The 23,040-nt window shown below is 33.4% G+C and overlaps 1 protein-coding gene across 5 annotated transcripts in view; it reads left to right on the top strand.

Annotated features, from left to right (window-relative positions):
- The window catches only part of FOXG1 (forkhead box G1), a 32,663-nt gene extending 13,190 nt beyond the window's left edge, over positions 1–19,473 (top strand). For 2 of the 5 annotated variants that reach the window (XM_074289597.1, XM_074289598.1), the window contains exons 2-3: positions 13,640–13,718; positions 14,854–19,473. The gene's annotated coding sequence lies outside the window, so the exon portion shown is untranslated. Of the gene's footprint in view, positions 1–13,639; positions 14,700–14,853 lie in introns of those variants that run through there. The other 3 variants (XM_074289595.1, XM_074289596.1, XR_012486429.1) reach the window with 3 other exon arrangements.
- Positions 19,474–23,040: the final 3,567 nt, after the last annotated feature.

Here is a 23,040-nt window from a genome sequence, read left to right as displayed (position 1 = left end):
TTTCAGATACACTGGAGAAATTGTTTTGCTCTATTTTTTTCTTTTCTTTTTCATCCAGTGACACAATTTGCTTGAAATAAGAAATAGGGACTCTAGAACTCTGTCTCAATCACCCACCCCAAACTCTAAAACAGGAAGAAGAAATGAGCAAAAATTATATTTAAAAGTCCATTTACATATCTTCATTTAACACTTTGAAATAGAAATGTGCAAAATAATGTGCAGGAATACATAGAGCCCATATATAAACCCCCTCAAAAGTTTATGCATACATAGTAACAATTTGATGAGGACTCTAGTAAATAAGTTATTCTCTTGTTAATATCATCAACAAAATAGAATCAGAAGTTCTGAATGCAAAGTATGTTTTCTCTCCCTAAAATAAATAACACAGATTTCACTTTTCTGAAGTGGAGAGGAAAAAAAAACCTTACAAATCATTGTCCCTATCTTAGAGACTCCAGTTCCTCTTTTCTATCTAGTTGGGTAAGAGAAAATAATAGGTATCTGATAGTCCATGTTATGGAACAAAATCACTACTGTACTCTACTAGGCTAGACCATGATTTCCTTCTTTCCTTCCTTCTTCCCTCCCTAGCTCTTTCTCTCCTTTTTTTCCTTCCTTCCATCCTTCTAGCCTCTCTCCCTTTCCTTTTTTTCTTCCTTCTTCCTCCCTTCCTGCCCTCCTCCATTCCTCCTTCATTTCCTCCCTTCTTTTCTTCATTCTTTTTCTTTGTGTCTTTTTCTTTCTTTGTTTCTTTTTTCCTTTCCCATTGAACTTTCCTACCTATATACCTACAGAGAAAACACCTGTAGACATCTTCCTAGTCTCAGAAGAAAAAATTTCAAATATTAATATTTAAACCTTCAACCCCAGAAGGGATTCAGGAGAAATGATCTAGAGTCTGGAACCTACTCTTCTTGATTTAGGATATAAACGAATGTAAATGTAGCCAAATGGAGATAGGAAGAGGCATAAGTTTTTCTTAAATGTAACTCCCCCAAGCTGACAGTACATTTAGGGTTTAGAGATGTATGCAATAAGAAAAAACAACATTCCTTTCTTACTGACTTAAAATATCCTTCTGCATACCGCAAATTATATTGTTAGGACTTAAATAGATTTGACTCTTTTGCCCTGATTTAGTTGTAAAGTTGTTAAAATCATTGAAAGTCTTCATCCCTTCTTTTTAGATGCACAAACATCAATGCTAAGATGGTGCGTCTGTTTTTATGTGTATATGTACTTAAAGAAATTCACTATCAAAACATTAATTATATTTGAAAGTGAGCAGAACGCTTGTTGCTGAAAGAACTGCATTATTGAATTTATATTCTACAGAAATCTGTTGGCAGAAAGGGTTGAAATTGTAGACCTGTCTCCACTGATCTATCCTATGCAATGAGGTGGGCAATATTTTAGAGGAAGAGAGATAGGGGAGGTAAATTTGCCTGGAAGTGATCTCAAATGTTTGAATGTTCATGAGTAGATGGAATACACATGAAAATGTAAATTATGTGAAGAACATACATGGCACCTTTGTTCTCTGACAACAGAAACAAATAGCAACACCCCCCATCCCCACCCACCCCCCAGCAAATAAATCATAGAATGAATTCTTAGCTGAATGTTTGGCCTCGTGATTGACTCACTAAGAACATTTCAATTAAGAGTTCTTCCTCTTTGCTCCTAAGTCCTGTTTATTACACAGCTGCCACATTTTGAATTCAAAATTTATTTTTTTTTCCCTCACTGGTACTCAGACTCCCATGCTTGTATGAATCATCACTGATCATTTTTAGTTTTTAGTGTAATTACTGGTTTTGCCTTTAAATTACCAATAAACTAATTAAACCGACTTACTAATCTTCCCAAACTTTTGTTGATGGCGATAATAGCTATAGCTGCAATACCAACACTAATAAAATAGAAGAAGCAATAATAACACCATCACCAATAATATAAAATCTTCAAAAAGAGTTTCTTGGGGAGATAGGATTCCCTCAAAATTTCTTTCCCCTCTTAAATCTCTTTTAAGGCAGTCTGCCATTTTTCATCTGATTCCCTCGTCCCACTTCCCAGGAGCTTAGGCCGAAGATCTGCAGTATGTCCCCAACATATTGTAATTTACACTTTACCAGAAATATAGGACGCTGTTCATAAGCTTCAGTATATGGTTTTTCTTTTGTCTGAATATTGCAAGTCTCAGACTACCTCTCTCCTCTACCCCTCACACATAAAAATCAAATCTTAGCTTTTTTCTCCTGTTCATTTAAACACACACACACACACACACACACACACACACACACACACACACACACACACACACAAACTCTTTCCCTCCCCCAGCTCCCCGACTTCCTTTTTCCCAAATTAATTGATGGGATGTTAACAGACTTGAACTACGAACAGAAGAGAAGCTAAGGAGATGGGTAGGGGAGATCTCCAGGTGGGAGGTGCTGGTGCTAACTTAGATGGAGATAGTGGCGGTATTGAATACCTGGAGAGTTATTATGGCTACAATTTGTGTGGGATTGGGTGTCCTAGAAGGAAGTGAAAGGTCCAGGGGTTCCTTACAACCAAAGTAGGTGAGTGGGGAAGAGGGGGTGGAGAGAGGGTCGCGCGCGCGCGCGCATGGGAGCAGAGGACCGGTTGGATAAATGAACAGGAGTTCTTCCTTACCTCCTTTCCACCATTGGTCAAGGCAGAGAGGGTTGGGACTAGAGGACCCAAGAATTTGGGATTCTAAAGGTAGATGGGCTAGAAAGAAGATGTTAAAAGAGAGGAAGTGTTAGTTTTCGGGGAGATGGGTGGTAAGGCGCATGTCCTGGGAGAAAGTAGTTGGTGGCAGTCTACATAGTAAATAGGAGTCTATCTCCCCGGGAGAAAGGAGGAATGCTTTTTGTCAACTGTCAAACCTATAGGGCGTATTATTCTAAATGATAGAAAAGCAACCAGTTCCCTAGACTAGTCCGCAATGAATTTGCTTGTTTTTGGAACTGAAGGGATTCAAAGGGCTTCTTTTCCACAAGCCCTTCCCCCCTTCCAGGGGGGGAAAAAGGTGGAGGAGAGAGAGAATGGGAATTAGACCTAACGTCTTCCAGGCAGATGTCCGGGGTTAAAACAGGTTGTTTGATAATTGCCTTCCTTTTGTGGGAGAAAACCTGTTGTTGGGGAAGTGTGTGGAGGAAAAAAATAACACGAGAGAACAGAAGAAGAAGAAGAGGAGGAGGATGAAAAAAGAGGGGGGAGAAAGGAGGAGGGGGAGGAGGAAAAGAAAGAAGAGAAAGAGAAGAAGAAAGAAGAGGAGGAAAAAAATTCCATTGCTGTTCAGTTGCTATGAGGCAGAGAATATGTTACCTGTCAGTGTGGAAAAGACAGGAGTGGGATAATGAAAGAGAAAGGAGGTGAAGTGAAAACAGTGAAAACTATCTTTTCCCCTTACATATTTCTGGTGGATACGGGATCATTGAATGAATAAATGACTTGCTTCATGCAAGTTCCAAAAGGAAATCTAGAACGGTGGTTTGTTTAATATAAAACTTGATTACAAATAATTTTTGCTTCCTGAAAACATTGGCTCTAAATAATAGTGTCTAACTCCTCTTATTTTTATTAGTATTGTTATTATTGACAACAACAAATCGACTGATTAAAAAGTAGAACCCACCCAAGTAAACAAAAAGAAAAACAAAAACTCTCCTCTGTAGTCACTACAGTCTCTCAGCGTTTTGGTACCCCACTGATTGAGGAATGTGTAACGGTTATTATTTTTGTATAAAAAATGTGTTCTTTCATCAAAGGCAAGCAAGGAGAGAACTATGCAACCTATTGTAATAAATACAAGGAGTTTGTACAGTAAGAATCTTATCTCGGCCAATTCTACTGTTCAGCAACTCCAAAAAATCGCAGCTCAGGCTCCAACTGTATCATTCAGCTATTCAAATTCCCCTCCTCCCCGCCAAGTTTCTCTTGCACTGATATCTGCTAGTAGTTTTTTTCTTTGGAAAAAGCTTTAGCCCCTTGTCATCATATAGTGACCTCCCTCTTCTGATTTTTTTCTTTTGAATGGAAAAATCATTTCCACATAATTCTCTGGCCTTTTCCCCTTTGTCTAAATTAAGCAGAGATTTTTAAAAGGTTGATTGTAGTAGAAAAACAGTTAACATTTCTGCCTATTGGTCTTTTCTCATATGTACATACTTCTTACTTTAAATCATATTTCCAAACAGCGTTTAACTCAAGCAGAAAACTCCAGAGTTAAACAGGAAAGTAATATTTCTTAAATATCTAACTAGAAAAATGTAATGATGATGACAAAACATAAATAAGACAGCAGTCACATATTCTAAACATCTAAATACCTGAATATTTGTAAAAGTTTCTTTCCTTTCTCATTTTCAAATCAGAGACTTCGAGAGAGTCAGGGATATTGAAATATAATATGAAATATTTTGCCAAGGAAACGCTACCCATACACATGCATGTACATATGTATGTCAATTTGTCCAAAAGATTTAGTGCTTGAGGCTATAGACAATTTTATATTTATACATAACTTTACACAGCATCAAAATACATGTACGTTTATAATATGGTCATAACATAAGTAAAAAGAAAGAAAATATGCTTAAAATCTATATAAATTCCCTTAAATTAGAAAAAGTTTGCATATACTTGTAATCTAAGTAGAAAATAAGAAAAATAGAATTAAAAACCATAATTGATATGCTTTTCAAAATTGCTTGAAACCTTCTTCAGTCTCTTTTCTATGAATAATGGGAGTGAGGAGCCACATTTTTTTTTTTTTATTGTAGATATTATCGTGTGTTTAGGGTCTTTTTCAAAGCTCCCAATAAATTGAGATTTGATAAATTCATCCCTTCAAATTCATCTCCACGTTACAATAAAAAATGAAATATAATTATAAATAGAAAGAGCACAGTGGATTTTTATGTTCCCGTTACTCAATTAAAAAAAAAAAAACAAACTTTGAAAGAGAACTTTTAAAAGTAACACTGACGGTTTCTCGATGCAAATATGGCAAAGACGAAAAAAAAGTTGCACTAATCCTATCTTATGATGCTAGTGGTAATGTGAAGAGTCTTAAAAGACTGATACCCCAGAGAGGAGATGGGAAAACGCCAAGTAAAGTTAGAATAGTATTTACTATGTTCAACAACTAAGCCTCCTTTAAAGAGGATTAGTGTTCCTCCACCCACCTACCCACTCAATTTGTTTTAGAATAGGAGAGTTTGAGGAAGGTATAACCAAAAGAGTGTCAGAGGAGGCGAGGATGAGATGGGGGAGTGAGAGAGTGGCATTTCTTGTGTATCTGTAAGAGCCTATGATTAACTTGTACCCTAGAGTATTACTACATAAGTTTAGTTATGAAATGTCTATTTCAAAAGCAAATGGGAATCTTACAGTTTCAGTTCCCAAACAACTAAAACATAACCTTAAGCTACAGCTCCAAGAATTAATTCAGGTTTACAAACAAAATGTGAACGGGAGTGAGGGGGAGGGGAGAGGGAGGAGTTAGAAGGCGGGAAGAGGAGTCCTGGTGAGGTTGAATGATATTTCTACTGGAGTCTTCCTCCTGGAGGTTTGTGCAGAGCAGAGCTCTGAAAATAGGAAGAAAAAAAAAAAAACCATAATCTTTGTTGAGTCATGGGAAATTCGATTCAAATTTAACAAACTTCTATTGAGTGCTTACTATGTGCTATGCATGGTCATGGGGAGAGAGGGTTAGATAAAATTCTGCTCAGGGGTTGGGACTAAAGGAGCAGTTTCAAAACAAATCTGCCGGAAATCGAGCTTCCTAGGAATGAAAATGAAGGAATTTATGCATATTCTAATCTCTCCTCTTCGACTGCTATTTTGGAGGAAGAGACTTCTTTTGCTGATGGTGGGACTTTTTTGTTCCACACAGGAAACGTGTACATGAACACAACTGAGTTTTGTTTATTTGTTTCTTTTCTACCCTCACCCCCAACCTGGTTCTCTAAACCTAGTCTAAATTCAGATTTGATTCTTAATATTTTCAGGTTTCTTTGATGTTTATTTTGTGAATGTGGGTGTTTAGGGGGGAGGACTAGGATTTGCGTGGGTGAAGCTATCCTAGATTAAACCCTGGAAAATTGCACTGAAGTCTTTATTCCATCCTTAGTTCCTTATAGGGGAATCTGTATCCGTGAGTGCAGTGCTAGGAGAGAGTGTGGAGAACGGGAATAAACTCACGAATTCCTTTCCTTGATACATAGAGGCTCATTTTTTCTTGGTGCCACAGTCCAATCTCCACCCCCACCCCCCAGCCCCAGCAACGGTCAACGATCTGGTGGGGAAGAAGGGAGATAAAAATGATCACACAAAACATGTTGTCAAGATCTATTTACTGTCAGCGCCAAACCCAAACATTTTTCCTCCCACGCCTTTGGGAGAAAATCTGAACAAGAGGGATGTTTTAAAATTTTATTTTAAAATCAACAAGAAATTCTGTTTCTTTCACCTCTTAAAGTAAACCTTTTTCCTCTTAACAACATTCTCCATCCTTCCTTTCTCCCCCTCACCCCCCCCCCCCCAGTATAACCTAAAGGGAAGATGGCTTTTCTTGATTGATGCTGGGATTCTTAACCAGTTTACTGTAGGAATTTGGGAAGAGAAGGGAAAGGAAGGAGAGAGAAGAGTAGGCCAGGAAGTGTGAATATATGTGTGTGTGTGTGTGTGTGTGTGTGTGTGTGTGTGTGTGTGTGTGTGTGTGTGTGTGTTTTGGGGGGAGGATACTGGAGGGAGAAAGACAGAGAAAGATAGAGACACAGAATCAGACTTTTCTTTAGACTTTCCAGTCCTGCCCCATCTAAGATTTATATCTCCTTTACACAGAAGTGAAAATTGCGGACACTTTCCCTTCCTCAGTCTCTTTCTGAACGCCGGATTCCGGCTGCAACCATCCTCCAGCCCCGCGCTCCTCCTCACGCTCCCCGGCCCTCCCGGCCCCCAAGTACTCTGGATTCTCTGTGACTGATAATATGTATGCTGAACCTTGGGTGTCTCTGAAAGAACCAGATCCAAACAAAGATTTTTAATTCAAGTCCAAAGGCTTGGCGCTCCGGACTGTCGGGACAAATGTTTTTAATGATCTCCCAGGGAATAAGAAGGGTACTAGGGTAGCCCCAGCATAAAGAGCTGTGCCCACAGAAACACGTCTAACAAGAAACAGACTGTTATTAAAGAGTGGCTCCCCATTCGCATAGCTCATCCCCCCCCCCAAAAAAAAACCACCCAAAATATAACAAAAGCAAAAACCTTCAAATAAGCAGCAACAAGAAAGGATACGTTTTAGATCTCCTTAAGTTCTTGAACTTTTTGATGTCCAGCTTGCACTACATTCTCTTGTGATCCCCTATCCGCTTTACGTTAAGTTAACAGTATGTGTTTCCCTGTGTGTATGTATCCGTGCACACTGTAGGTATATTTGGGGAAGGTTGGGGCCAGTGGAGAATTACAGGTAAAATAAAACTAATCAATATAGGAATATACCTTCTAGGTTCCACCAGGGAATGGCTAGCTTTGATTTTCTCTCCAAGCAAAAAGCCTGAGACAGATCTGGAAGGCTAATGTGGAGGGAAAGGAAACTCAAAAGTTAAAGATAGGATTTGATCCACCCATCAGCTGGTCAGTTCATTAGGGTCACTCCAAAGTCTATAGGCAATCTTTTTATCTTGGGCTGGCAACCCCTCCTTTCACATATCCACTCAAGGAATGTTTTTATAAATTTTGTAAAAAGTGGTTTGCTTGAAGAAGCTCTTGAACCTGAGAGAGTTTGGACTTCATTTTCCAATTTCTCAGCATCCTTAGTGCTTCTTTTCCTGAAGAATTAAACTTATTATTAAATGGATATATTTGTGTATAAAAACATCATTGTGTTATGGGGTAAGGAATGTAAGCCACAGAGATTGAAATTTGGAGCTTGCCATCTGTACAATCATGGAAAACCCTAAATTCTCTGAATATGAATTTCCTCATTTTAAAAAATGGAAATAATAATAGCACTGGTACCTATCTCAGGATAGTTATAAAGGTCAAATGACAAACGATATACTTTTTATAGCACTTTGTAAATCTTTAAAATGCTATAGGTGTATTAGCTGTTGTTTTTGTCTTTATGTAGCCTATTCCACTCTAGCTGTGCCTTCCTATGAGTACTGTTAATGGAGAGCTCACTAGCTAGAGAATATTTTAACATGGTGTTTTTTACAAATAAACAAAAATGTCCTGGGCCTCCAATCCTATTATTTGTCCATCAAGGAGGGTGGAGGAGTGGAAGAATACTATTTTGGAGCTGTTCATTTTCTGAGGTTCAGGATACAATTTGAAATAAAGACTTCAACAAAAATGGCCTCCTTTTAATCAGCTGGCCATTGTAGAAGACACTACAAATCAATATCATATAGTCTTTTGGTGCAAGGTACCAGAGATAGGTATTAGCCAGAGGCAAATCTGTACTCTTTTGCTTATGAGAGGATTTTTTCATTTGATACTTTAATTATTTCTTTGTTCTAGGAAATTCAGAGAGGAAAAAATGAAAACATTTGACATTTTGATGATTTAATCATAGGATTGATAATTTAGAAACCTTAGACACCATCTTAAACCAACTCCCTCATTTTTTTATTGATAAGGAAAATGAAACCTAGTTGAAGGTCATATTTTATGGAACAATTGAGATTCCAACCCACATACCCTAATTCCAAATCCCCAAATCTTCCATTATATCTTTTAGTAAAATGTTCATAGATTGGAATCTGGGAAATTATCAGCAAGTTGTAGTCCTTGGGATGCCTTTTTATGCTTACTTCAATTTAAATGCCCTGATTTATTATACTGCTAGTTCGGTACCCTCTAATACAGAAAATATTTGTTCTGAAATGTCCTTTTCCAGAGGCCAATTAGTCCAAGAAATAGTTGACCAACTCTTACTTTCCTCTCTCTTTTTTTCACCTTCCTTATTCTAAATTCATCTATACAACTCATTCATTGTAATTAAACATTTATATTTTCATTGGAACTTTCTAACAGCTAGGAAATTTCTGGCTTATATGCATATACATATACATATTTACACATACAGACATATATATGAGTATGTATATGTGCTAGATTTAGTGAGCCAGCATTACAGCATATTGAGTAAGTATAGCACATGTTAACTATAATAAATTAAACTTGGTCTTTGCTTTTTCTCATAGTAAAATGACAATAATAAAGTAATCTATATGCCTCCTAGGATTGTTGTATGAAGACAAAATGAGGTACTAGATTGATTAATTGACCAACAGGTGTAAAAACAGTTTGAATTTCATAAAAGATGTTGAAATGGAAAGTATATTATTATTGTTGTTATTGTACTTATTCTTCTTCATGGTAGTAGTAGGTAGTATTAGAGAGAGAAAACAAATTTACACAGTCTCTTCTTAAAGCTAGCTGTGATCTAGAAGGCATATATAAAAGACAAATACTTTTTGGAAATGGATGGGAAAGTGACTAGAAATTAAAATATCTAGTGAATATAATAATTCTGAGGTAGTTCAAAGTATATAATTGATCAAGGAAGAGGGTGAAATTAATTATCATGGGCTTATGATTTTGGTGTGGGTTTTGAAGGAAGAGACATATGGGTAAAAGGAGGTGAGGAATTGTGAGAATGGTTATTGGTAACTTTGGGTCATGAGACCCTTAAATATCAGCTAGAGACATCACTTATTAAGTAGAATGTTGAATTAGGACCATAAATTTAGAACTGGAAGGGAACTCAGAGATTATTTAATGAAACTCCTTCATTTGCAGATGAAGAAACTTTAACATAACTTTAACAAAAGTTAAAGAATTTTCTCAATGTCATATGCCTTACTAAATAGAAAAACCCTGAGCCCTAGTCTTTAAACTCAAATTCCTCAATCTTTCTTTTATATGATAATATCTGTAATGATTCTAATCATTTTGATGGTGGTTCTAATACTGGCATAGGAGATGAACTGGAGCAGAGACTGGAAACTGACTGGAATCCCTGACTGGAAAATAGAAGATTGTATGGTCTAAAGATGAGACAGTGAGACTCTGTATTAGAGAATTAGCTGCTGTCTGAGCCATCCCTAGGAAGTATAGAATTCTGAGTTAAATCATACTTTTTTTTTTCTCCTCCCCATATATTTTTATATGGATGAACTTGACATAAAATAAAAATAAATGACATCTTTAAATGGGAAAAGATATTATAAAAAGGTAGACTAAAACAAGTATTTTAGAAATAGGTGAGGAAGTACCAAAAGAATAATGGTACTGTGGTTATGGGGATGAATGGAGGATTTAGGGATTGATTGTATGATTATGAACCCTAGTACATTTTTCCCACATCATTTGACCCTGATACCTCATTTTCCCTTGTTTGCTGCTTCTGTGAACAACTATCATGTAAGAAGTGCAAAGCTGTCCAAATTTTAGGGTATATAAGAATATCCTTGATTTACTACTCCATCATAGAGAGAATACTATGACTACAGAAATGCAAAAAGAAAGGGTAAAATTGAGAGATATTTCAGAGAAATAATGAGATGTTAAATTTTGGACTGGACATGAGAGACATAGTAAGAGAAACATGGGAAAAAAGATTCCAAACATTTAGCCTAGGGAATTGGGATATGTTAGTAGAATTTATAATACTAGGAAATGATAAAGGTGTTCATGTTTGATAGATATTGCCCTCAATTTTTGGACATATTAAATTTCTTATGATGTCTTATTGTTGAGAAATATGTCACCAGAAGCTCTAAGAAATGAAGTAATATTTAGGGGGAAAGGTGCTTTGACTGAGGAAATAATTTTGTTAAGAGAAAATATGTATTCAGGGAAACATTTTCTTATTGTAGGTATCTTTGGAAGTTTTCTGTGGATAGTTCCATAGAAATTTTCCCTAAGATGGTGGAAGACTGTTCAGTAGAACTCTGGTGTGGCATGTTAATGGTTGCCTATTTTCCATGAGAATTATGGGTATTTATGAGTCAGAAAGAGAAAGGTGAAAGGTAGTGTGAGTGACTGCAAGTTATTATAAACAATACCATAGCATTATTTTTAAAATGAGAACATTCTTCTGTTAGTATTATGACCATGGAGTTTAGAAATAGAAGCGACTTTCGAAAAAAATCTAATTTAACATCCTAATTTCACAGATGAAGAAACTGAGATCCAGAAAGTTTAATTAACTTTTCCAAAGCCACACAGGTAGTAACAGATACATCATTAAAATATGGACTCTTTGGATGCAAAAGCAACTTTCTTCCAATGTACCATACTATCTTATACTTGAACAGAGATTATCCAAGGCAGTTCTTATCTCTATATGGTATAGGGGTTAATTCTCTAAATAAAAAAGGAGGGGGATAAGTAAAATTTTTGATTATATTGAAGTTTTCTTAATTTAATACTTACTTTTACCTTTATCTCTAGGATGCCAAGTAGTGAAATGAAAAAAAAAATCTCCATGTTAAGTTCTTTTATTTCTTACTACTGTTTTCCAAATCTTTTGGGATTGTAGAATCATGTCCTATTTTGTGTTCTGCCTGGCACTGTATTCTCTGCTTGCTAGTTGTATTGAACCAGAAAGTCAATGACCAAACACAACTTAAAAATTTCTTCCTTCCACAACTGCCCACCTCAACTCCCATGAATCTTTAGACATAAACTGTGGAATTCTTAGGTTCCATGAAACAGATGAAGAAACACTGATTTAGAGTGCTAGGCATTCAGAAAATAGAGTTTTTAAATAAAAAGAACATGAATATTTTTATTGCTAACAAAACACAGTGATTTGGGCAAATGGGTTACTTATTAGAGAAAAATTATACATAGATAATGTAGCAATAGCTTTTCAAGTAGTTTAAGAACCAATCATAATTTTCACCATATCATCCATGCCTAAGGACATCTTATATAAATTCCATTGGTTATTGTAATTGAAGAATATTTGAACAAAGAGTTGTATATTACAATAATGGAATGCAATTATGCCATAAGAAACTGAGTATAACTCAGTGAACTAAAGGAAGAATGATATGAACTGATCCAGAGAAAAGTAAAAAGAATCAAAAGAACAATATCCACAATGATTGCAATAATGTAATAATATGAAACAATGGCAAAGGGAAGTCAAACTTTGATTAATTGAAATGATGATTTTTGGTGGCTGGATGAAACATTGCCTATGATGTTGATGAAATTATTGCTTTAGTTGATTTTGAATTTTTTTCATTACAAGAAAATGTTCACTGGTGATACTAAGGGGAAGAATATATTAAAAATCATGGTAATTATTTTTTTAAAGACATTATAAAATTTTGTATGTAGGTATATATAAATATGTGTGTTTTTTATGAGAAAATGTGGCTATGTGGCTACTGTTCACATTTAAAGTTTTCTTATTTTATATACTGAATTTATCTGTCAGATGGTTATGTGACTGAGGGTTTAAGAATAGCCTAAGCTCAATGATAACTGTATAGTCTGAAACTGTGAATGGAACACATTCAAGTTAAAGTTAAGAGAACTGGAGTCTACAATGGCAAATTCATTCATTCATCCTCCAAGAGGTCTGCAATAATAAATCATTGACTCAGTAGAACCAAGATATAACTGAAAGTTGTAGTAACTCTTTTGGGCTTTTAAGACTTCATAAAAAGTAGAATTTCATATGATAATTCTTTCCATTTGATAGGTCTGTGTTTCCATTAGGTATTTTCTAGAGAAGTCCTTATCATCTAAGCACTATTTCTTAATGTAATAAATTGTGCCTTCAGAGTTGCTAAGCAACTTATGGAAGGCTTGCTTTGTAAAGTTCATTTGTTTGTTTAAAATCAGGGTAGGTTGCATATTATTAGCTGTATTACATAAATCAACAAAGAAATGTACACTGAGGATGGAATAAGATGTTTCAACACATTTTCTGCTCTCTGTGTTTGGCAATTAAAACACTCTAATTGTCTGGTGGAATTTCATCAAGTATTCGACAAACGTTATTTATGTATAAAACTTCAACATATTATTGAGAATGTAAGAGAACGAAAGGCGAAAAATTAAGCAGGTCTGTCATATGGTATGTGTTTATCTTAACCTCTCTTCTTCAAAAATCTTATCTACTAAGTACTTTTATCAGACACTAATTATACTCTTTCTGAAAAGAATTTCTCCAACACCCTTCAGTGCTTGCACCCTTTAATCATATCTCATTACATCTACCTAATCCATCTCTTTTTCACATTGCCAGGGCTCATTAACAGTTTTAAAAGCCAGTCCTGGACGTTATCATTTCTAGCAATGGAAATGAAAATAATGCCAATAATATTTTATCTCTGAAATGTAATGGATTATTGAAACTTGTTCTGAAAGCATTTCTTTAAATATTAATGAGAAATTAACTTTCAAACATGCATTAAGCCAGCAGGAATGGTGAGATATATTTGAAAACTGTGTAGCACCTTTTCTAAAGAGAAGTTATTTTTATAAGCTGTTTTAGCAGTGGATCATCAATCACTTTGAAGGGAAATGATCCTTGACTAACAGTTGGCTGATACTGTGTGCTTCACAGATGTTTTGCAGGCAATACAGGTGCTACCTGGCAAACTGGATGGAAGTCCACAAGAGTTCCTTGATTGGAAGCACCAAAGGCAAGACATGGAAAAGCTTTTAATTTTTTGCTTTAATTTATATCATTGCTCCTGAAAAAATAAACCAGTGCTCTGTTGAAGAAATGAAAAGTAGGTATCGTATTTTTACATCTTCCTTAAGGTCAGTGAAAAATGACTAGTACCTTATTCCCCTGAGTTTCCTACTATTAAAAATGAAAACTTCCAAATTTTAAGTTTATTCAAACTTAAATTTTTTTATCCCTACAAATTAATAAAAACTACAAACATGGTACAGACTATATTTTTCCCTCTGATACAGAACTTCTTTTAAAAAATTTAAGAATTGTTGTGCAGTTATTTTTTAGTCATGTTTGAATCTTCATAATCAAAATTCCTCTTATTAGCCAAAGTTATCAACAGAAAGGAGTTCCAAAATCACATCAGTTCCTTTCCTTGAAATATAAATCATGGGCCAATCTCTGATTATACAAAATTTATCTTTGCACTGTGTTCAGTTTTATTTTTGCTTCATTATATTATTCTTATCCACACTTTTGTTTTCTTTCTTGATCTAAGCTGCTCTTTTGCTATGACAGTAGGAAAGAGGCAACTAAACCAAGATATGACAGAACTAACCACTTACTTGGGTTTTCTATGGCCTGTCCATTTTAAGTGACCCAGATGATTCATTAAGAAACCCAATTGGAAGAAATTTTTTTTTCAGCTTTAAGAATTTTCCCTCATAATATTTGCTTTTATCCTTCCCTTTAATTCTATTTCTATCATATTGGTCTTTATGCCTTTCAGTATTTTCATAGGACAATTTAGAAATAATTAGTTTCATATGTGTTTACTTCTTTAAAATACTGCAGATTTTGAGATAATACTGCTTTCTAAAAGTCACTAATTCAGGTCTTATTGTAGTGATCTTTTTATTTACATTATTTTTACTTCATGTAATTATAGTTATGACAATAAAACAAAAGTAATTATTTTAACCAATATTATTTATTAACAATATGACTACACATTATGCATCCTTTTATTCTAGTTTTTCTTTTTGCCTAATTTTAACAAATTATTTCCATTTTAATGATGTTTTAGTAAATCTTCTTTGTATTGATTTGTGCGTTGTTTTTTTTTTTTTTTTTTTTTTTTTTTTTTTTATTCTCAGAGATTCTCCATTGGTCAGAACTATGATGGATGATGGTATAATTATTCACTTCCCATCAAAGGATACCTCTTCTTCACATTGGTTCTCCTCATGAGTCAAAGGTATGGACAGATAGGAACTTCAACACAGAAGAAACTACTTGGATGCAGACAGAAAGTTCATTCAGGGAATAAAAGAAACTTCCTCCATTCCTGTTGCACATGCACCTGAGAAAACCTATTCAACATTATTTTACTAGGTGGCCTGAATGTTTTTCTCTGAATAATTTTCTCCCTTGATCATTTTTCAGAGTCTCTTTATTAAACTGTGTGGTCCACTACTATCATTGTTTCAATTTGTTGTATGTCATAAATTCATTGTACTTTCCTCACTGTTTTCAAAGATGAGATAATTAAAAAAAAAAAAGCAAAAGGTGCTTGTTTCTGTCTCTCTGAACTTGGGTTTTGGAACACTTTTCAAAGTTATTACAGTTATGGAGTCTTTCTTCTATAGTTTTACTATACACTCATTATTGCATTTGGTACCTCCCATGCTGCATGCAGTTGGTCTTCTTGATTTTGTCTAGAAGAAAGAAATTACTTTTGGGCTCTTGTCCCAGATCCTATTCTGAATTTAGAATAGTATATGAATGATGAAAAATCTTGAGAGAGCCCATATTGATCTTGAAGTGAGCTTAAATAGTTTATTTGGTGGTAGCCTCTTCCTTCACGATCTTACCTTAGTTATATCTTGGGGCCCATGTGTTTTGATGAACTATATGCTACTACTAAGTATTAGTTTAATAATTTTATACAGAGATTGGCCTCTGTGAATATTAAGATCATCACTCTCTCAGTTGAAGGATAGGCTAAGATGTATTACTCAGTAATGTGGTTATCCTATTCCTATTTCATATTTAATTCAAAGAAACTTTTATTTCACTTGTATGGTTACTCCCTTCAGTGATATAGGTCATGATTCTCCCATACATGAGTATACAATTCTTTAGTTATGCAGTCAAAAAAGATCAGAAAAGAGAATCACTTAGTAGTCTATTTTCTGAAAATGAACCCTTTCTGAATTGAACTAATCTGGATAAGTGATACATAGTCTAACTCTGCCTGAGTCCAAAGTTAACACCTTTCTAGCTTGCTAGAATATGTACTCTAATTGCATAATCTTCAAAAATCCAGAATCACCCAATTTCAAGTTAGGCATTAGAGTATAACTTAATCTTCTCCAAGTCATTTGCTTCCCTCCTTGCCTCTCATATGAGGAAAGAATAATAAACATAATTTTATTTGTCAGCAGCCATTTCTAGAAAGTAACACTGGGGCAACAACATGTAAGGAGAATGGTCAGGTAAAATATTACAATAGCCAATAATGGAGTCTGTTATAGAATTCAGTTCCCTGAAATCATTCCAGTATTTCACTTTAATAACTGGGATACTAGATGTAAATGGAGAGTAGGAATTCTGTATTCAGCCATTATATTGTTTTCTATTCATTAGGACTAAATTGCCTAACCTATATTTCACTTCTCTTCAATTTTCCTTTTTTTAAAAAAAATTAAGATTTTTTTTTTCAAAAAGAGTTTTTAAAAAATAAAATTTAAGAGAACAGTTGACTGGGTTAAATGAACCATGAATCCCTCTAACTCTTATAGAGCTGTGGGTTGAGTCAAATAACATTTAAAACAGAGTTGTTTTTATGTTTTCTTCAATTAGACATATTAAACCTACATGAGCCTCAGTTTTCTTATATATTACATAGGTGCTATTGCAATTTTGAGGAACATATTTTCTAAACCATATAAATATGAAATCATCAGGAGAAAATCACATGAAATCACAAACTACATATGTATAGGAGAGAGAACATTTGCAAATTGGAGATATACAGATATTTGGCATAGAATTCTCTTTAGGGAATCTTATCTAGGAAAAAGAATATGCATAGATACATACATACACACATACACACACACATACTCTTTTTTATGACACTTCCTTGATTATTTCTTTCTGTAAACCAAGAGATGGAGTTGTGTTGATTTGACTTAAAAATCATACTTCATTTCTCCTCAAATTTAGTCTGTGAGTCAACAATTTAGTAGGAAAAAATATGATCCATATCATTATCTACTCCCTTCTAAGATGAGTCTGAACTTTTTCTGCATTATTTAGATAGGTGCTAACATTTTAATAATATCTCATAATTAAATCACATGTAAAATTAGCATCATTGGTTTTTGTATCTTTCATTAAAATAAAAATATTGCATTTAAAATAAATTTATGTTGAAGAAATAATTATATTTGGTATATGACACTCATTAAAATGTATTTTAAGTGACCATTTTAATGCACAGATGAAATTAAATGCTGGCATTCTGGAAATAATATATTCAAACACTTTCTCATTTTAGCTGTTATAAAACTAATAATCTTTGAAAAATCTCATGTTTTCAAACTACTTCTTTGTTCAGTACATAGCTGCACCTTTTGTTTATATAATGGTCTTCCTGCAAATTAGAAGATATTAAAAAGTTCAAAATAATGCATATTTGAATAATTTTGTTTTCTATGATTAGACAAATAAAGTTTTCTACTTAATAAGGAAACAAGTAAAGCACATAAAAGAAAGATTATGATTGCAAATATTTTCTTTTCTTAAAAAAAAAAAAAAACATGTCACAAGTTTAGCTGCTATTTTCTGTTTGTTACAACTCCATACTATTCCATATATTCCTTCACCTCTTCCTCCCTAAGGGTTATCCTATATGATAAATAGCATATTTTTGAAGAGGGGAAAAATCAGCACAACTGAGCAAAATATTGAGAGTCTGAAAAAATATGCAATGTATAATATCTGTGGACTTCCCACCATCACAAAGAGATAAGTTAGGAGTGTCTTCCCTTATCTCTTCATTTGAATCCCACATGACCTTTATAACATTTGGTGGGGTTTTTTTTGGTGTGTTATTAATTGCAAATATTTTTGCAAATAATTATTCTATAGCACAAAATGAAATTGCATATAAAAAGTGCATAGGAAATCACTTTTCTTATATACTTTTCCAAATTGCAATGAACAGGTAATATATTATTATCTAAAATATGAAATGTCTTAATGATGATAGATGGAAACAGGGTGTGTTTTTTGTGCTGTGTAAATAGTAGTAGCACATAGTTCATCTTCATACAGCTATTATCATTGTCTTTTTCTGTCATCACCTTTTTTGATATTTATAACATTTTGGTCAGTGCCAAGTTTGCCATGAGAACTTGCTAAATATTTATATATGTTGATCATTTTTGATGTAATTGTATTCTTTTATTTACTCTCAAGAATTAAATACAATAATTACACTTGATGATTTAAAAGGTTTTTTTAGCCTTTTTGAAATGCAGTTTCAGTGAAGTTGACTATTAAGTAACAATTCTAAAATATCCATTTTACAGCTACTCCTCTAAAAAGAAACATCTATAACAATTTCTAAGTTTTTATTTATTTAGTCATATAGGTTATTAATTAGTATATCTGGATTACTAACTAAAATGTGATTTCATTTATGTAGGAATTTAAAATAGTGGGTTAGTTATTAAAGTTCTAAGTGCTTGAGATATTCTTGAATGACCATTTTTGTTTTTGCTGTTCAATCATTTCAATAGGTACATAAATTGCATATTTCTCTCCTTAAATTTCCCCCCCCCCCCACATAAAGTGGACAGTATATCTACATTTTGGAATAAGATTTTGTGTCTATGCCAAAATAACTTGTTTTTAACCATTGGTAATATACAAGTCAAAACAGAAAACTTTTTCCTAAGCATTTGAAATCAAGTGATAATACAACTTACATACTAATTAAGATTCATTGGCAAGTCACTGAAGATTTTGTGTAAGTTGACTTTAAGACATTTGCTTCCAAAACAGTTGTTGCATTTTTCCATGTTTGCTGCATGGTGGATTTTGTGCTTCACATCTGACATGTTTTCTCAACTACTAGTTTATAATGAAAACATGAAAGTACTCAGGGGAATGTGATAAAAGCAAAAATCCTATGATCCTTGCAAGGTAAATGACAGCACTGAAATTGTCACATCTGGATCAGAAATGTTTCATCTGTTTACCTAAATAAACAAATATAAACACAGATAATTGGGATCATAACAATTCAGGTTTCTTAAAATAGCTCCCTGTTCTGCTTAGGTCAGAAACTCATTTTAAAATATACATTGTTCTCACAAGTTATTAAAAGTGAGTTGATGAGATAAAATGCAGATTATTTGTGGTAAACAGAAAAATGATGCCTTCATATATGAAACTTTGCAAAATGAAATTTTATTTTTATTTCTTAGTTGACTAATGAGTTTTAAAGGATCACAGAACTTTGTTTTCATTTAATTTTAACAGTAATTCTGCCATGCAAGAATAACTAATAATTCTATTTTGTTCAATATTTTATCTGCTGAATTTGTCTCAGCATATTGTCTTATTTCAGAAAATAGGACTAATAAAGCATTTCAAGTCTGTTAACTTGTAGCTATGAAAAGCAATCAATGAAATATGCAAAATGGATGCTTTGACAAGATTACAATTGTTTATCTGAAATAAATTTCCAGCATTATAGTAAACTGCTAAATGACTTTTTAATGTTGCTTTGCTTGTCAATTAGTAATTTGAAGAAGATATTTTAATGTGAAGTAATATTCTGTATATCATATTAATTTTAAACTTATAAAAATTTATTTTTATATTTGTGAAGATAGAGACTTAAAATATTTTGTTTAAATTCTGATCACATGTCTTGCTTTTAAATTAATATAATCATACCTTCTTGTTGAGTTGAAAATGTTTTCTTTAAAACGTGGTCACATGTCTTGCTATTAAATTAATATAATCATACCCTCTTGTTCAGTTGGGAATAAAGTAGTTGTTTAATTAAACATGCCAGTTGTTTATAATATAGTGTTTCAGAAATACTTGTTTGAAACAAAGGATAAAGATTTATATCAAACATTTCAATCTGACAAGTAAATTACATTTCCTCTATCATAAAAAGGAAAGCAGAGGGAAAAATGGTTACAATATAAGTTTAACTTCAGAAGGAACAGTGAAGAAAACATTCTTGTTCTTATTACTCAGAGATATGATATGCATCAGTCTACAAAAGGTGACCTTTTCCACTTTAGAGATTAAGACAGAATGTTTTACCACCTTTAAAATAAGAATTTAGAGAAAATTTCAATTGTGAATGTTAAACTTAATTGCCACTGAGTTTTTGAGGTGTTTTAATTTTTTTTTTACTAATTTGTTTAGAATTGAAAACAATAGGAATTTTTTAAAAAAAGAAAGTATGAATAGAATGAAATGTACATGCTTTTGTATATGAAATAAGGACTTACAATTAAGACTATATTAGTTTCAATAAAACAAAGCTAGAAGAAACTCCTACTAAAGCTTATAAACCAGAATTAGCAAAATAGCCTACATCTTTTTTTTTTTCTTGGGTAATCTCAGCTGAATTAACATTTGGTGTAATTGTGCCCTTAAATAAATGTATTTAGTAAAATAATACTGCTACTGCAGTAAGTGTTGGGTACCCAATCTTTCTCTTAAATCTAGAAAGCAGGATAAATGATCTTATAAAATCGACATTTTAAAAAATGGAGTTCCTTACCCATGAAATTGTCTATAAGAAAGTTTCTGCAGTTTCCTACTGTTCATTTTTGATTAACAGTTTAATGCATTTAAAGATTATACTAAAATTTTAAAAACCATACACTCAATTTTTTCTGAGTTAAAATATTTTTATTTCTCTCTTTAGAATTAAAACTTTTTTTTCAAGGAAAAAAAAGATATTTTAAAGTAAGGTATAAGATTGCAGTTTATAAGAAAATGACAACTTGATGACACAAACTTCAACTTCCAATCTTTATGTCATCTGTTAAATCTATAGCTCAATTTAAAGGATAACCTGGCATTACATTTGTAATTGCTCTACATTTGTAAATCTCATAAATACTATTTTCAATCTTCTGGTACATGATGCATTTACATGTATTAAATATTATGTGTGCATATGCATATATTTAAACACACACACACACATATATATGTATATATATATATACTCTCAATCCATTTTCTTCTCTATCCTTTCATAGACCCACACATGTGTGATAGATATAATTTTACACATCTCTGTGTGTGTGTGTGTGTGTGTGTATGTAGAGAGAGAGAGAGAGTATATGTGGAATCACACAAACATTTGTACTCTTGTACACATACATACCATCCCTCTAGCCCATTGAATGGATTGAAAACCAGATTTGGTGGCTGTTCTACCATAATTAATACACTAAATCAAGGAGGTTGAAGCCTGATGCCATTTTCCTTGCCTAATCAGTTGTTATTTTATGTTGGCATTTATACATTTTCTCCCCCAGTGAACCACAAAGAATGAAGATGGGTATGATTTTTGCAGGGGTGAAATAGGTTGTCTGTCAGTTGGATTTAGGCGACAGTCTGTCTGCACGTCGTAAGATGATCTGCATAGTGCCAGAGGAAAGCAGGCAGGATTTCTGGCTTGCAAGAATAGATATTGATCTACCTTAGCCACCTAGACAATGCCTCACCTGTTTGCCTTGTCCATACCTTATTTTACGCAGTCTAATGCTTGTTTTGTTTGACTTTTCTTTTATTTCTGGGGATCTGAGCTTTGATACACTTTGGGGAGTACATAAACACAGTGTTGTACTTGAACATCACCATACCTCAGAGTACTCTGGTGGCTTAAGACCACCCCTCCCTCTGCATGAATAGCACTGTTATTGAAAATTATGAGTAAGAGCTAAATTACTAGGCCACATACAAAAGTGGTTGATCCATCAAACTCGTGTCTAATAACACCGAATGTGAGATGGTGTTAATTACTACACTATGTACTTCAGTTAAAATTTCTTCTATTAGAACTACTAAAATACTTTATTATTACTATTTTTTTGTCTTCATCTCATAGTTGGAAAATAAGTTACTGTAGTGTTTAGAATTCTATCCACTCATTTTGGAGCGCAAATATGTTACTATGTACTGCCTCAAGCAGTAATGAAATAGAAAACTGCATTCAGCTCCCTAGTAAACTATAATATAAATATTTTACCACCACTTATTATTAGTTTGCCATTTCCTGCTGACAGCTATTCCAACTTTGCCAGCAGGCACTGGTCTCACAATTGTATTATGTTTTGAACAAATAGAGACAAACAAAAATTGTAGCAAAAAATAAATGAACAAGACTTCCCGAGAGGAAAAAAAAAAACCTCTTCTAATGTTAAATGGATATTCCTTTCAAATATTGACATGTAGTATTATTTAATTTGCATATTACACATTTCATTTTTTCTGGGAAAATGAAGAACTAAATTATATGTGGTCAGAGATAATTTCATATTCCTGGTTGCTGGATTTTTTAGCTCCTCAAACTTTCTGCTGTTTTGGAAGTCTACATCATAATACATCTATTTATAATGAGAAACTTTTGATCTCAAGCAACAAGGTATAAGATTGTATAGAAGGAAAAAAAACTAACAATAACTTTTCTGGAATTAATATAGTGGAAAGGTTCATATAAAGCTCTTTTCATTTTATTTGTTTTTTAGGAATTCAAAGAATTTTGTAGTGAGTAAAAATGATTTCACAGAAATCTTAAAAAGTGACTTGAGCTTAGAGTTTCATGCCTTTGCCAATTTTATAGATTTGAAATACATTTTCCCCCCATCTTTAAGAATGCTCTATGATTCTTAAAGAAACAATAAGGAACCATATGAAGGAAGGAATGAAGGGTTCCTTAGGGATTAGTAAAATATAACAATTACAGGAACTTCAAATTTCACATAGTTGATATATGGACTGTATAATATTTTATTTATTAAAGAAACACTATATTCCAAAAATTATTTTCTTTCTTTCTTTCTTTCCTTCCTTCCTTCCTTCCTTCCTTCCTTCCTTCCTTCCTTCCTTCCTTCCTTCCTTCCTTCCTTCCTTCCTTCCTTCCTTTTCCCCTTCTTTCCTTCCTTCTCCCTTTCTTTATTTTTTCCTTTCTTTATTTCTCCTTCTCTTTTTCTCTGCATCTCTCCCTTCCTTCCACTCAATCACTTTATTGGTCACAAATGGGTAAGTTTAGAGGAGAGAATACCATA

The sequence above is a fragment of the Sminthopsis crassicaudata genome, chromosome 2, assembly GCF_048593235.1.
Source record: "Sminthopsis crassicaudata isolate SCR6 chromosome 2, ASM4859323v1, whole genome shotgun sequence".
NCBI classification, from domain to species: domain Eukaryota; kingdom Metazoa; phylum Chordata; class Mammalia; order Dasyuromorphia; family Dasyuridae; genus Sminthopsis; species Sminthopsis crassicaudata.
Note: the sequence above shows the minus strand (reverse complement) of the source record. Positions and strands in the feature narration are given on the sequence as shown.